Genomic DNA, 12,185 nt, shown 5'->3' on the forward strand with positions numbered 1-12,185 from the left:
TTCTGGTTTTTAACTGCCGACCTGTTTGGATGTACTGAACCGGAAGGGGCTCCTAATTGGTCATCCTCGACCCTGATCTTCGATTGATATCGATTGTGCACACTGCCCAAGTTACAGCTGGATACTCGATCAAATTTTGTTTCAACTGACGTGATGCTATCGAACTCTGCTCGTTCAACCCTTGGGTGAAATCTTGAACGGCCCAATCATCTGTGACCGGTGGAAACTCCATGCGTTCCATTTGAAATCGGGACACGAAATCCCTTAGCATTTCATTATCCCTTTGTCTTACCTTGAAAAGGTCCGATTTCCTCGTTGCAACCTTTATGGCCCCGGCGTGTGCCTTTACGAAAGAATCTGCTAACATGGCAAATGAGTCGATGGAATTTGGTGGCAGGTTGTGATACAAAATCATTGCTCCCTTCGAAAGATTCTCTCCGAATATTTTCAACAACACAGATTCGATTTCATCATCTTCTAAATCGTTACCCTTGATGGCGCATGTATATGAAGTAACATGCTCGTTAGGATCGGTGGTCCCATTATATTTGGGTATGTCTGGCATACAAAACTTCTTTGGAATAGGCTTCGGAGCCGCACTTGGAGGAAACAACTTTTGTACAAACTTTTTCGAATCCATCCCTTTCAAGATTAGCGGTACCCCCGGTTTCTGATCAACTCGAGAGTTGTATGTCTCCACTTTTTTATCGTTGGCTTCGATTTTCTTCTCCCCTGATTCAATTCTTTTGGTGAGCTCCTCGAGCATTTTCATTACCGCATGATCAGTCCCCGATTCATTACCATTCGACATTTCCGGTACTGGCTCGGTACGACGAGTAATTTCCGGCTAGATCCTATTCGGAGCTCTATGCTGATTTTGTAACTGAGCAATAGCGGCTTGTTGAGCCTGAAGCATCTCGAATATCACTTGGAGACTGACTCCTTCGTCTCCTCTGCCCTGTATTCCTTGGCCACTAGATCGGCCTTCTCTGCGTACACTCCCATCAAGATTTGCGCCTAGGTCCGCGTTTAGAGCAACGTGCGAACTGACATCGACTGGATTGGCAACCGTTGCTCCCCCGAGATTAGCTTGTGGCACCTCGACTCCTGGAGTAATCACATTTTCGTTTTCACCGTGGAATCTGAGGCCATTGTCACCGTGTGTGGATGCGTTTTGTGAGTTGGACATTTATTAACCTGAAAGCAAAGATACTTGGCAAGAACAAGCATAAAATAGTGTGTTTTACCAGAATCAGTACTGAACAATCATTATTATCCTTATCCCCACGGTGGACGCCAAACTGTTTACCCTAAAAATTGAGTAACAATTAAACTTATATTGTGATTTTAAGAATATGCGATTTAAACCAATATCAATTGATAAACAACGAATTAAATAGATAAATTGGACATTAAAATAAATCAAACCGGTCTTCAAACAATGCCTCGACCTCAATTCGAGATAGTCTCGAGGTTAGTTAATAAGAACAGTAGAGGATGGAATGTACATCGATGAACAGTAAGTAAAACAAAGAAGGCAACGTGTGTGTATTCTTATCAATAGATAATCATTTTTTTACAAGTGAATGGGATCCCTCTAATAACGGAAGTAGATCCCATGATTGGCACTAATAACCGCTTTGATTTGATATGTTCCGGAATTTCCGTCGTGATCTTCGACCGGTTACTGATATCTCGCCATTCCGTTATTACGCCTTACTCGAAGTCAGTCATGTTTGATCTCGATTATTGCTGGCCTCGATCTCAATGAACACTTCGATCTCTAGGTTTGATATTCAATCTTCGAGCTCGATCTATTATGAGGTTACCCTCGAGGCAACTATCCTGCCAACGAAATCAAGTATGCCCAATTTCGACCGTATACAATGTGTTTATTGAATTAGTATAAATATAAGATACATATAAGTATTTATGCTGTTATTTTGTGATGGATGACAAATAAGAAAGGCCATTTCATAGATATAGCATTTTGCGAGGAATAATAATTTGATTCGAATATATGAACGGATAACGACAATTTACAACTAAAGCAAAAGTCATACACAAATTTCATGCACAAAGAATCTATGTGAATGCATTATAATACGATGTAAGTCAAAAAAAGAAATTCGATATTTAATTGGTGAGTAAAACTTAGATCAGACCACAATAGCGTACATCAAGATCTTATAAACAAATTTGAATTTGGATTGTGGTGGTTTTAGTATTGTTTCTTGTCCCAAATCAATGTATACAATTTATAATTTTTTCAAGTAGCATCAACATATATATTCAAAGAGAGATACTTTTTTGAAAAATATTATTCTCTCTCATACACATATAAATTATTTAAAATGGAAACATCTAAAGTTGTCACGAATTTTCATTTAGACACTTCGAATAGATTTTGTTCCGATTGAACATATATACTTCAGACATATTTTGCTGACATGATTGATAGCGTGGGTGGCACAATATAGAATGCTCTTAGGCTTGATGCTACTATAACTTTCTAAAAAATGAACCATAATTAGTAGGTTTTTCTAACTAAAAATAGATTAATTACAAATGAAATTGTGTATGAACATACATTTATGCGTCAAAAAAACCCATAGGAAATTAATAGAGAAAACATGAGCATTATATAGGTGCAACTCACGCTATCAATCATGTCAACGAAATATGTTTGATTGGTATACTTTGGGCCAACTACAAATATTCAATCGGAATAAAGCCTATTTAACATGTCTAAATAAAAATTCGTGGTAATTTAGGTGTTTCCATATGTATTGAATCTTATTTTTAGTATTTTATGATAGACCGACAGTGATGCACTAATTTCTCTCCTTTTAATGATTGACCTAATCTTAAAAAGTTTTTTATTCAGGATTTACCTTAAAGAGCTGAAGAGGCATGATCATGATTTTGAGCATCCTATTAAATATGGGCATTCACGCACTACATCTGTTGAGAGACTGAGACGATTGGGGAGAATCATCAAGAATTGTGGTGGGATGAATATGTTATTATTATCCTTAATTAAAATTTTCAAGTTCGAATCATATAAAAAATCTTGATAAAAAATACTGACTAGTCAGAGCTCATGCACTATCGAACGCTAGCTTAGAAACAAAAGAAAAAAGAAGGATTAAAGTGGAGATTTTCTCAATACTGATTGAAGAATTTGAACCATTTCCCGTTAAATGACAGTGACACATATTTGAACCATTTCGAGTTTGGATTTGTGGGCTTGGTATGGTGGGTAGAAGTATGGGATTTTTATCTACCTATATTACATATGAAACTTATTTATTCTGCCTAATCAAGTTTTAACTTAATTACATAATTATATATAATTTACCAATTACATACAAAATAGTTTAAAATGAGTATCCCTTGATTTAAATCTTTTAATTTAGTAAATCTCGAAAAATCCTTACAATTCCTTACTTACCTAGACAAACCCCAATCTTTCTAAATGATTTTTCTCTTTCTTTCTTTGAAATCAAACCTCTTTCTACACCGATTCTACAAGATTTTTTCTTCTAAAACTCATAATTTTCTCTAACAATGGCGAATAATTTTTTATTGATTTGAGTTTTTCCATGGGTGGAGTTTAGAGCTTTTTTGGGCTTTCCCTTTTCTTGTTGGTATTCCGATGGCAGGCTAGCAATAAATGTATATTATTATTTGGCTGGATTGTTCGAATTGAAAGTGTCAATCAATAAATTTTGAAGGTGTTTGACTCTCCACCATTGATAACTATTAAAAAGTTTCGAACCTTTGAATTCGAATTTGAATTTTCAAAAAATAATTTTTGTTTGGATTGGGTGTTATTGCAAACGATTGGGAATATTCTATGGAGTTTATATCTCAATTTTGAGGGTATTTGGTGAAGATTAACGCGCCCCGTTTTCTCACGAAAGCGGGCTTCGACATTGTGACAACTCTTTTAAATGGGTATTAAAAGAGAAGAGTCGTCACCTAACGGTTTAAGGTGTGTTAGGGCACCTATTGTGCATATAACTCTGTTTGACTAGTCCACTTCACCAAAGATCAGGTAAGGACTCAAATTACCTCAAAGAGAAGGTGTTAGGCACTCTTCGAGGTCCACAACTGTGGGTCCCGGCCGAACTTAGGACTATGTGGATTATGTAATTAGACTAGGTGATCAAATAAACAAAGGTCGGAGAAGTTCATTATAACACAATTGATACAAATCTTAAGAACTACAAGATATAAATACAATATTCAAATGACTAAATCAAGTATCTAAAGGAAAAAAAGGAGGGGGTCCTAAGTTTTTTAGCCTAAAGGATCACCCCGTGCAACATAAATAATACTTTGCAACTCCTTTTAGATAGGAGTTGCTCATATTATTCAGCGGGCATAGACTATCATCTTCTTTTACCCTATTACTATGTTAAATTTATTTACCTAAAGCGTTCTAATTAGTTCTAAGTCGTGTCCTATGCGTGCACTACCCGTCCCATGCCTATGGCTCAGGAGGCTTGGGACCTACTATTTGGGTGGTTCTAGACTTCACTTAGGTTGCTCAAAAATGATAAATCTAAACGACAATCAAAACATGTAGAACTGCACATAAAGACAAATAAATGGTTCAAGTTGGCCTCCACATGTAAGCAATAAATGCACGCGAGCAGGTTCATATTACAGGCAGTATTAAGACGTGTTGGAATCTTTAAGTCCTATAGGCATGATTTCTAAGTGATTTTGGATTCCAATATTAGGTAGGCAGTGCAATAATTTTTGGACTAGTGTATGGGCAAATTAGAGTATTACAGGTCCCATAGACTTGATTTCTAATCATTTTATAAGGTAGTGAAAAAACAATCCCAGAACTCTGAATTACTAACACTGATTTTTAGCGATGTGTCTTAGGAGGATGACAATATCCTATAGGCATGATTTCTATCAATTATTGAAATTGGTTTTATAACACTTTACTCCTATAGACATATTTTCTAGGCGAGCAATATGATAACAATAACAATAGCTAATTAGTCAATTAAGGTCTTATAGACATGATGTCTAGATGAGCAATAGTGATCCTCTAGGCATGGTATCTGGGAAATGTTACGCAGTTGCGCAAATTTAATGAACACTTACTGACATTTGTTTCCTACTGGCATGTTGTATAGTAACACATAGCAGTAGACATGGGGAACAAATAAGGTACTTAAGCTCATGCTTTGATAGTAAACAAGTTGAGTGAGTGCGTGATTACTATAGGCATAATTTCTACTAGTGTGCAATGCATGAGAGTCAAAATAACAAATAGAGTACATAAGTCCTATATGCATGCTTTCTACCCATTGTGTGAAAATTAAAATACCCTACCCTTTTTTTATTAATCTACCCATCTGTTCAATTATAAAAATTATTACAAACCCAGAATCAAATATGAATAATTACATAAGAAAATCACTATAGGCCCAATGATAGGCCCAATATAGTCAACCCAGTATTTTCCAGGCCTTTGACAGCTCCAGTAGACTCGAGTTCCCAACTCATAAGATCAGTCTAATAAATCTGAATCCAACGGCCAAGCCCAACATCACATAGAACCAGATACCAAGCCCAAAGGAAGGACATGGTCCCACAAGCAATAGACTATGTGTCGAACTAACTAAACAGAGCAAGAAGTCCACATACTTATTTCTTAGGACTGTAAAGATGATTATCATCAAGACGCATAGGCAAATCCGTGTGGCATGTTGGTAGGACACACATAAAGTAGGTTCATGTTGCATTTTTAGTTATAGGGGACATGATTGATCATCATAGGAAAACAGACTATTTCTAAAGAAATTTCAAACACAGACATGGTCAAAAACAGCTTAAGACAATTTCAAGTAGTGAATCTAATGATGAACGTAGAAGGAACAACAGAGGACGACCTTAATAGAGTAGTTTAAGCCTATGGCATGACAAAAATAAGTTCATAACAAGGAAAGAGTAGAGCATGTGCAACATTAACAGAGTTGAAGAGGCATGTCATGGGAATTAACAAGATAAGCATACTAAGTCTTCCAGAAAATAATTCCACAGTAAAGCATAATCCAAACTTAGTCTAAAGGGACTTTAGACCTGAGGTTCTTAGTCATGATAGTCTAATAGAGTCATAATCTGGGGAACGATAATTTTCACATGAGATCCTAATACACCTAGAAAACAGGCTAGTAGGCATGATCTACAACAGTCAACAAGCAGCCTAATATGCCGAGTTTAACCCAAAGATTCCAAAATCCAAAGACCTCATGGTAGAAAAGTATATCAACTTAAGGTTAATAGAACATGCATACTCTAGGGCTTATGCCAGTTGACTATGCATAATAGAAGAAGCTAAGTATATTGAAATTCAATTAGAAGCTTTAAGCAATGATAAAGGGTGCGGGATTGAGAAAAAACACAACATAGCTGCATGTTTGACTGAACATTGAGATAGTAATTGACACATAAGGTTCATGTGAGAGGCAAATATGAGAGCAAATATGAACATGAACATAGGCAAACAACATCATATTGATTCACAAAAGCTTGAATGACATGAATACAATAAAAGAGAATAAAATCGCAAAGAGTCTCATTACTCACCAATTTACAGAATTAAAGAGCTAATAAGGTAGAGATTAAGAGCCAACAACTTGCTTATCGGTAACACAGAGAGAACAGCAGAAACCCTAAATTTCTCAGTGCGCCAGAGTTCCCAAGGGCTTCAAATGAACTCCGGGCAGTGCTCACACTGAGAGAGGTCGAATAGTAGAATTCTGGTGGCCTTGGCTTTCAGCCGGCCAAGAGCCAAAGTATAGAAGAAGAGAATGAGAGAATAATAGAGTGACAGCCTTTAGTTTTTAGTGAATCTCGTCATTGAAAGTCCGTTTCAAAGGGGAATGGGGAGGGGTTTATATAGTAGTAGAAATCAAGCAAACAAACATGGAAAATATTCAATCAAACACAAATAAGGAAGGAAAATATCTCATGCAATCAATAATAGAACCGGTAAAGGAGAATCAAAATTTCAAAACCTAATTGAGTCCAATGGTCATGAATCTGGTCGGAAATATAAGAATCATTTATTGTAGAGTATATATAGCTAAAACATCGTCCAAATCCTCACAAAATTAGAGCCAAATCTGGCCCTTCTTGAAAGGTAGCATTTACCAAAATTAGGTAAATATCAAGTAACACCATGAACGCCTGAGTAGTAGCAGAACAAGGCAAGAGAATCATGAAAGAACCCCATATTGGGGACAGATTCGGAGGGGATTTGAGGGTATTATGGCTAGGGTTTCTCAGAGAGGATAGAGTATGATGGGATATAAGTAAGGTGGGAAATTATTATGGGTCGTTGATCATTTGAGATCAACGGCCAGGATTGAAATGGGAGAGGGGCGGGTTCAAAACGGGTCGCGAACGGATTTTATTTTAAGGGTTGTTTGGTTTGGGCTGCTGAATGGTGTAATGGAGATGGGCCAGCTGCTTTGGGCCTGGTTTTGGTCCGAAATTAGCCTAAAATTGGGCTAGGAGTTAAATACACGAAATTATTTTAAATAAAAAATAATTATTAAATAATAAAATATTACTTATGAAATAAAATGACTAAAAATAATAAATTAACGTTTATAAAACATAAAAAATACTATTGTATCATGAATAATGTAATAATTATAATTATGCATAACATATAGGCTATTATTGCAAAATTACATAAATAACTAAAATATAGATGTAACTATATGAAACAATGTAAAATATTTTAAAACATGTATGTGAGTGTAAAATAACAAATTTGGATGATTACGTTATTACAAATAATTTAAGAGAATAATTATTAAATATTTAAGTAATTTAAATGCAAGAAAAAATCAATGTTTTTAAAGCTTTAAAATTATAAAAAATTTTTTTATAGAAAATACTTGTATAAATCTTGTAAATTAATTAATGATGCAAAATGATATTTTGAAAGTATATATACTTATTTGAAAAATATGAGGGAAAAATTGGGTATCAACAGCTGCCCCTCTTTACCCGGAAATGATAGAAGAGTTGTTGGGTAAAGAAAATGATGATTAATTTTGGCCGAATTGAGTGGGAATGATGTGATTTGAAAAAATAGGGTCGAACCCTGGTTCCTGAGTTGCTTACATATCCCTGGTGTTACAGGAATCAGATCGTGTGTAGTTCTGGATCTAACGGCGAACGAAACCGATGGAGTTGTGATAAGAATGGTCGCATATTTCGAAAAGGTTCTTTTGGGTAGGATATTGTTGTAAGTAACGTACAATTTTAGATGGGGTCATGAATGCGAATTTTGGATGTTACAAGTGTATAAGGTAAATGTTCGAACGGTCGTAGAGTAAAAGGTAGTCAAATACTGATAGTCGGTTATGTTTGAAGCAATCGAAGGATGTGAATGCTGTGAACGAAAATCGGAGCGAAGATTGCTCCCGTTTGTAGAATGGTTACCTCCTGGATTACTTGCAAAACTTAAACACGGTGTGTGCGAATATATATATGGGTTATTGCGAAAGTTTAAACGTGATGCAAATTCCCTTTGGACCATGCAGGTTGTCTTTGGACGGTAGGGATAATGTCCTTAGACCATGACGTCCTGGGCCATGAAGCGTATGATAAGGGATTCGCAGACCATGAAATGGTGTCCTCGGGCCATGAGGATGGTGCCTCTGGACTATGACGCCTTTAAATAATGATGTGCAATTTTGAGAGATTCTCAGGCCATAGAATGGTGTCGCCCGGCTCTGAGGATGATGCCTTCGGACTATGATGCCTTTGGACAAAATGGCGATGTTTCAGCCCATGAAATGCAAAGATATGATGCTTGGTCATATGCGAGGACGAGACAAGACAAGGCTTAGTCTTGTGTGAGATGAGGGCGACGCTTAGCCCTAGGTGACCAAAGAGATAGTGCTAGGTCTTAGGTAGCGTAGTGGAGATAGTATTTAATCTCACGCAAGGAAAGGCAATGCTTAGCCTTATGCAATTAGGGAGGCAGTGCTTAGCCTCATGCAAGAAAAGGAGACAATGCCTAGTCTCATACAGGGAAAGGCAGTGCTTAGCCTTATGCAATTAGGGAGGCAGTGCTTAGCCTCATGGAAGAAGAGGAGACAATGCTTAGTCTCATGTAGGGAAAGGCAGTGCTTAGCCTCATGCAATTAGGGAGGCAATGCTTAGCCTTATGCAAGAAGACGAGACAATGCTTAGTCTCATGCAAAGAGGGGAGACGATGCTTAGTCTCATACAAGGAAAGGCAATGCTTAGTCTCATGCAAAGAGGGGAGACGATGCTTAGTCTCATATAAGGAAAGGCAATGCTTAGTCTCATGCAAAGAGGGGAGACAATGCTTAGTCTCATACAAGGAAAGGCAATGCTTAGCCTTATGCAATTAGGGAGGCATTGCTTAGCCTCATGCAAGGAATGGAGACAATGCTTAGTTTCATGCAAAAAGGGGAGAAAATGCTTAGTCTCATACAAGGAAAGGCAATGCTTAGCCTTATGCAATTAGGGAGGCAGTGCTTAGCCTCATGCAAGAAGAGGAGACAATGTTTAGTCTCATGCAGAGAAAGGCAATGCTTAGCCTTACGCAATTAAGGAGGCAATGCTTAGCCTCATGCAAGAAATGGAGACAATGCTTAGTCTCATTCAAAGAAAGGCAGTGCTTAGCCTTATGCAATTATGGAGGTAGTGCTTAGCCTCATGCAAGAAGAGGAGACAATGCTTAGTCTCATGCAGAGAAAGGCAACGCTTAGCCTTATGCAATTAGGGAGGCAGTGCTTAGCCTCATGCAAGAAGAGGAGACAATGCTTAGCCTCATGCAAAGAAAGGCAGTGCTTAGCCTTACGCAATAAAGGAATGATCAACTGCGAGAGAGTAAAGTATTTCTTAGCTTGATGTGTTCGCCTTTAGAAACTTGTCGTCATGGAGGTAGTGATTTTGCTGTGCGTATGTATTTGCGAATATTACTGTTGTGTCTATCGTACCTGTATTCAAAGGAAAATTGTGAGTTTTACGAGGGATGGTTGGTTCGTGCTCTTGATTCCTTGCTTTGCCTTTACTCCTGTCTCGAGATCCTATTTGAGATACCCTGGGTAATGTCTGACTGTCATAGAAACAAATTTTTCGAAAAATATGTGTGCATTTGACAAATTATTTGCGAAAATATACTTATTTGAAGTGTAGTATGTGATATTAAATAATTTAAATGAACCGGTGACTGTGACACATTTCAGAGACACTGCAACCTCCTTGCCGTAGAATTTTGAGGGCTCCCCTCAAAATTATGCCCCAGTTTAAATGCAATACTTTGGTTGTTCCACATATGACGAAGTTGGCTGAACTTGCAATCTTGTCCCAATTTCCAATCATGGGGAAAATGAAGATTTTATTAAGATGTGACCGAACCCACAAGGATGCCTACGTATCCCCTCTTAAACGGGAATCAGGTCAAGCGTAGTTCAGTGACATCAAGTGAAGGAATGTAAACAATCCTAAACATAGTATCTCTTGACTGCGTCTGAGTTGATAGGTTTTGGCCAAATCTCTTCTTCTATTTCTGCAAGTATGAGTGCTTCCCCGGTTAATACTCGATGAACCATGTAGGGACCTTGCTAGTTGGGTGAGAACTTTCCCTTGGCTTCATCCTAATATGGGAAGATCCGCTTTAGCATCAACTGCCCCAGTGTGAATTGCCTTGGTCTGATCTTTTTGTTGAAAGCTCTTGCCATTCTGTTATGGTAGAGTTGACTGTGACATATTGAATTCATTCTCTTTCCATCAATGAGAGCCAGTTATTCATAGTGGCTTTGTACCCATTCTGTATCGCTGAGCTCGGCTTCTTATATAATTCTCAAAGAAGGGATTTCTACTTCGGCAGGACTAACTGCTTCAGTGCCATAAACCAATAGGTAAGGAGTTTCCCCAGTTGATGTGCGAACCATGGTACGATACCCCGGGCAGAGCAAATGGCAACTTCTCATGCCATTGCTTGTAATTATCTACCATTTTCCTTAGTATCTTCTTGATGTTCTTGTTGGCGGCCTCTACAACTCCATCATTTACGGTCTGTATGCTGTGGAATTCTTATGCTTGATCTTGAAAGTTTCACACATGGCCTTCATTAGGTCATTGTTGATATTGGCGGCATTGTCGGTGATGATTGACTCTTACATTCCGAACCGACAAATTATGCTATCCCGAACAAAATCTGCGATGACCTTCTTAGTTACAGCTTTGTAAGATGCGGCTTCGACCCATTTTGTGAAATAATCTATGGCCACTAGAATGAACCTACGCCCATTTGAAGCAGCAGGTTCGATTGGACCGATGACATCCATGCCCCAAGCGGAGAAAGGCCAGGTTGCACTTGTTACATTGAGTTCATTGGGTGGCACTCGTATCATATCAGCATGTATCTGGCATTGGTGACATTTCTGAACATACTTGATGCAGTCTGTTTCCATTGTCATCCATAAATACCCTGCTCTTAGTATTTTCTTAGCTAAGACGAAGCCATTCATATGTGGTCCGCAAGTTTCGGTATGTATTTCCTCGAGCAATCTAGATGCTTCCTTGGCATCAACGCACCGTAGTAACCCCGAGTTAGGAGTTCTTCTATACAGAATTCCTCCGCTTTGAAAGAAATGGTTGGCTAATTTTCGAAGCGTGCGCTTCTGAGTATGGATAAAGTACTCTGGATATTCTCCTTTTGCCAAATATTCCTGGATGTCGTGGAACCACGAATTTCCATCGCTCTCTTCTTCAACATGAGCACAATAAGCTGGTTATTAATGAATTCCTATTGGGACAGGATCAATGAAGTTCTTGTCTGGGTGTTGTATCATGGAAGATAGAGTGGCCAATGCATCTGCGAACTCATTTTTAATTCTCAAGTCATGTTTAATTCTATCTTTGTGAACCTTTTGATCAGATCTTGTACATAGTGCAAATATGGCAATATTTTGGTATTCTTTGTAGCCCATTCTCCTAAAACCTGATGCACCAACAGATCGGAATCTCCAATTACCAACAGCTCCCGAATATTCATGTCAATGGCCAACCTGAGTCCCAAGATGTAAGCCTCATATTCTGACATATTGTTGGTGCATGGAAACCTGAGTTTTGCAGATACCGGATAGTGTTGGCTG

The sequence above is a fragment of the Nicotiana tomentosiformis genome, chromosome 2 (assembly GCF_000390325.3).
Source record: "Nicotiana tomentosiformis chromosome 2, ASM39032v3, whole genome shotgun sequence".
In the NCBI taxonomy this organism is placed as follows: Eukaryota; Viridiplantae; Streptophyta; class Magnoliopsida; order Solanales; family Solanaceae; genus Nicotiana; species Nicotiana tomentosiformis.